The sequence below is a fragment of the Mycetomoellerius zeteki genome, unplaced genomic scaffold (genome assembly GCF_001594055.1).
Source record: "Mycetomoellerius zeteki isolate Tzet28-1 unplaced genomic scaffold, Tzet1.0 scaffold605, whole genome shotgun sequence".
Taxonomy (NCBI): domain Eukaryota; kingdom Metazoa; phylum Arthropoda; class Insecta; order Hymenoptera; family Formicidae; genus Mycetomoellerius; species Mycetomoellerius zeteki.
The window spans coordinates 8,951-14,149 of NW_017257616.1; the positions used below are offsets into that span (position 1 = coordinate 8,951).

The 5,199-nt window shown below is 35.4% G+C and overlaps 1 protein-coding gene across 1 annotated transcript in view; it reads left to right on the forward strand.

Moving 5' to 3' along the window:
• LOC108728294 (transmembrane protein 8B) overlaps positions 1-5,199 on the forward strand; it is a 52,941-nt gene that overhangs the window by 7,452 nt on the left and 40,290 nt on the right. The gene's annotated exons all lie outside the window — the stretch shown is intronic.

Below are 5,199 nucleotides of genomic sequence, written 5' to 3' on the forward strand. Positions count from 1 at the left end.
TTTCTTGATTTGGTGATTAATTTTTTAACGCTAGTTTTTTAATTACTGTCTCAATAAGACCAATTAAATCAATAAGAGACTAACTGTGTCTGACACTGACTGGCTAACTTATCAGAAACCTGTTTTTGAAGTATTAAGAGTAATGTTTGCGATGCGGTATCTTGTGATCAAGGTGAGCTTCCTAACCATCGGAATAATTAATTATAGTTTCAAAATTTTTTGATACATTAGTTTTACATTTTCTTTATTTCGAGAATTTCAAAATTTCTTTTCCCCTTTTTTCTTTTTTACTGCATTCTTATCTGGATTTAATTCTGGTATTTATACTCTCGAGGTGAGGAAGATCACCATGACTAGTTAATAATTGTTATATTCTATGTATGTGAATGTATTAGTTATCTCTGAAGAAGGCTCAAAAATGAGCCGAAACATGTAAGCGCTTTAGTAAAATAAAGAAGTTTCATGCTACGATAGTCGTGTTATTTGCGCAACATCTCCCGCGCTTGACTCCTACTGCCCTTGTTCTTTCATTGTTTTTTGATTTATAAGGAGTCTTAGTTAAGTTAATTTAATATTAGAAAAGAAGAATTGAAGACTGATTATGAATTATAGAAGAGAAGGATGGTAGTGAAGGAAAGAATTGAGCAACTCGTACGATCGCGATCAATTCTGAGAAGGGAGAGACTAAACGTTTGTCTCAAGCTCCAACATGCTCCAACATGCTCTTACCATAGCTCCTACTCACTTTATTAAGCGCGTTGGAGTAAGTAAGAGCTATGTGGTAGGAGCATATTGGAACATGTTGGAGCATGCGACGCGAACAAACCTTAAGCAGCTCCTACAAGCGCGGTTAGTCTGGGAGAAGGGGACCCTGACGAAAATGAGAAGTTTCATAAACGTTTGTTTAACGTTTACATGAGCGTTTGCGGAAGTTTGTTGAGAGTTTAAAAACAGTCAATAGAGTGTTCATAAAGTGGAAATTGCAACATTGTAACGTTTGAAATGCATTTGTATACGGCATTTTGAAGCGTTTACATAACGTTTAGTTGACGTAAAGCGTTTACTAACAGTTGTTTAAAATGTTTATAGGTTTTGTGTAGAGCGTTTAATAGACGTTTACTCCACCATTGAGAACTGCGTACTTCTGTTAAACATTTAACAGGCGTTTACTTTTGTCATTAGAAATAGCGTAAAAAGCGTTTGTGAGCGTTCAGTTTAAGTGTTGAGTCTACTGAACGCCGACATTTTATCAAAAAGAAGAACAAAATTTTTCACTGAGAAGTCTCATCATACTGCGCCTTTTATCCTATTCAATGTGGTTTTTTAAATACGAGAAATTAAACTTTGCTTTGTCTCTCTAGTGTTGATGTTGTGCACTGCTTAAAAATGGACATGTAGAAGAATGTTTGCTAAACGGAGGAAAAACGCTTGTGTTACGGAGAAAAACGTTTTTTGGGCGTCGTTAAGCCATTTGCGTAAACGCCTTAAAAAACGTTTATTGTGATTTACTAATTCGCCACGTTGGAACAGAGTTTGCTGAACGGAAAATGCTTGTCTTATTGATCGGTATTGAGAAAAGCATTTGATAAATGTTTGAAAAGTTTGACAGTGAACTCTCTACGGGAAGGTGCATCAACATTTACTGAGCGTCCTCTGAAAAGCGTTGCTTTAACATTACAGAACTTTCATGAAACGATATATACTGTATTTTGTAAGCGTTCTGAAAGTGTTTAAACCCAATGGTGTTCTATAAGCGTTCTTATAAAGTTTGAAAGTATAAAAATTCTCAAAAAGTCGTCATTAAACGGTTGTCAACGCTTTATAAAGTTTCTTATTTTCATCAGGGGAAGAGCTGAGCAGCTCCTACAAGTAGTCAGTCCGAGGAGTATAGGAAAGGGAAAGTATTCAAAAAATCAACACTGCGTACTTCCTGTTTTAAAATTGCGATATTATTGAGAGATATTCACAGCGTTTCGGTCTGATCCATCGATCAGGATGAAATGATCAGAATGGGCGCATTCAGCAGACTCAACAGTTGAGTGAGCGCTCGCTGCTATTCTATAATTCTGATCTAAAATTCTGATTGGATGAGCTAAAAGAATACACCAATAACAGCAAGCGCTCACTCAACTGTTGAGTCCGCTGAATGCGCTCAATGTGACGCTCCGTTCGATTTTCGCACCGTTTATATAGGCGCCAGTCGGTGGCGCTCGGGAGGAAGAGGGAGCTCGAATTTCTCGGTATTGGTAATACGTATCAAATTTGGAAAATGATTTTTCATATTGAAATATTAGTCATACCGGACTAAAATTCGGCACAGTTGCCACGAATTCAATTTAGAACTGAGGGATCAAATCAGTTTTACGTTAATCAATGGAATTTTAAAGTTATTAACAAATTAAATTTTGGGCCTCTCTCCGTGGTCTGCGCTGCTCCTTCCCCGACTTTCGATTGATCGGCGCTCGCTAACGCGACAAATTCGCGTTTATTTATCTGTTTCGGGCTAAATAAGGCGTTCACGATGGCCAAAAGATAGTAAACTAAACAAAAAAAATGTATTAAATATAACGTGAGATTTCAAAATTAACAGTATTCTCGGCAAAGCGGCTGAAATCTTACTAATTGGATTCAGAGCGATAAGCGACACGCGCGTGCCGTAATTGGTGCGCGATAGCTTATTTTTATTCCGAGAGATTGTAGGTGCCTCGATCGGATTAATTTTTCCCAAATCTCGTATAGGGTGGTAATGACATGACAGCCTCAACATATGGGAATGATTCCTTAACTTCGCGCGGAGTTATCCTTCCCGGAATTTCGTCGCAATACATCGGCACGTGGCACGCACCTCGCGGGTGCTTCAATTGGTTCGCGTTACGCAACACATGTGTCACGCGATATCGTCATCACAGAATAATACTACGCCAAATAAGTTCTCGCTAGGAGGAATATCCACAATTAATTAATAGGAACGTTTTAAATAGACGTTGTGAGGTTAAATAAGGAAAAATAATTTAGCGCGAAACGAAAAGGCAATAAAAAAGAAAAATTATATTTCTATGAAGGGCAGGACATAACAACTAGGGCTTGCTATTTTACGTTTAAACCAAAATACGTTTACACGTATAATTAGTATATCCGTTTATTAGAAACGTTTTTCTGAATATACGTGTAATTATCTATTATACGTTTAAACGAAAACACGTTTACACGTATAATTAGCTAATTAAACGTGCTAATTAAACGTGTAAACGTTTACCTTCAAGTAAACGTTTTTTTGAAAGCGAATATAAACGGATAAACGTTTTACGTTTACACGTATCTTCGAAAAACGGAATAAAATTAGAGCCCTAGTAACAACCTCTTGTACATTTTTAATTTACTATTGAATTACAATTAAACAATAAAACATACTAATTAATAATTCAGCATTAATTTTTGACACATCATTGTTGGATTCCTGTGTATCGGGCGTGTCTTTTCATACGTTTATTCTCGATTGCACTAGTATTCATTCATAATCTAAGAAAGTAAACTAGTAAACCATCGCGTTCGAAGATTTATGTCGATTCGCGAGCATGATCCCAGCGAGAAATGACTCGTCGAAATGATGTCGAATCGACATCGAAAATGTTGTTCGAAAATCATTCGAAACATTCATCGATTTCGATGAATTTGTGATACTCGATTCAATGAATTTTTGATGCTCAGAATGATTCGATTTCGATGAATTTTCGAAGGTTAGAACAATACAATTTCAATGAATTTTCGACGCTCAGAACTAAATAAATATTCCTGATTCATAAGTCGATATCGATTTTTCATATCGCATTGTTTGATTTAATACAGATTATTAGATTTTCTATTGATCTTCTTTTGAAGATTACGATATTTTTTAAGAATAGGAAACAGGAGATTTTAGAAATTATATATATTGAGAAATGACAATATTTATTACTTTTTATGAATTGCACTTATATAAAAAAAAAAACTAAATCGTGTGTGTGTTGTGTGTTATACAATGTAAGATTGTAAAGCATCATCACAGATATAATTTTTAAAAATCAGTAACCCTACAATATACTTCGATATAAAAAAACATTATATATTATACTTATAAAGAGAATATATATATATATATACAGAATGTTAGTTAAGTATGTTGCCATACTTAACAGAGCGATTCTTTCGTTTATTTCAAGTAAAAAAGTCTATATAAACATGTGTCCTAAACGACTTAGTTTCTGAGATAAAAAAATTTAAACGTGCAGTAATAATCTGTTCATTTGAAAGAAATACAGCTTGAACTAGTCAAAAACTAGTCAAAAACAGAAAAAAAATAGGCTTCAGTTCTTCTGATGAAATAAAACAATTAGATGAATTGTTGAAAATGTCTACCTGGCGATTTTGATGGACTGAAACAATTTGGTCGGAAAACGTATGTACAAGCTAACTGACCCGCAACAACATCAGAACTGAAGTCTATTTTTGATTTTGTGACTTTGACTTTGACTTTGTCACTTTGTTTACGGTTGTGCGAATGGTAACTCACGTGAAGCAAGGTATATTTATGCAGGAAAATATCTCCAACGCAATTTATCGTTTCGTCAAACATTTGCGAACATTCACCTGTATTTCGGAAACTAAGCCGTTTAGGATATATGTTTATATGATGTCTATGAAGCTGGACCCCCCACCATCGAAAATCAAGTTCGGAATAGGTCAAAAATTTAGTGCTAATTAGGTGCTAATTTAATACCCTAGTCCGAAATTTAGTGCTCCAACCGTTTAGCGATAAAAAAAATGGGGGCTTCATATAAAGCTGGACCCCCCCCCCATAATAGAAAAAATATATACAGAGCTCGTATGGAAAAACGAAGTACACAGGGATTTTAGTGCTAATTTAGTGCTCCAAAATAAATCAAAACATTTTCAATTATGGCGTTATTTTAAATATAACAACATATTTTAAGTATTACTGTCACTTACTGTCGTATGCGTTCCGAAACAGCGCGCGCCGCGCGCTCTTTCGCGTCTAATTAATTATTTTCATTAACTTGGAGTGAGCACTAAAATCGGAAATGCATATATTTCGATACTAAGATGTCCAAGGAACATTTTAGTACCAATAACTTGCGAGCACCAAATTCTTTGACGACCGGGGAACGAACTTTAGAGCGCGGCGCGCGCTCTTTCGGAACG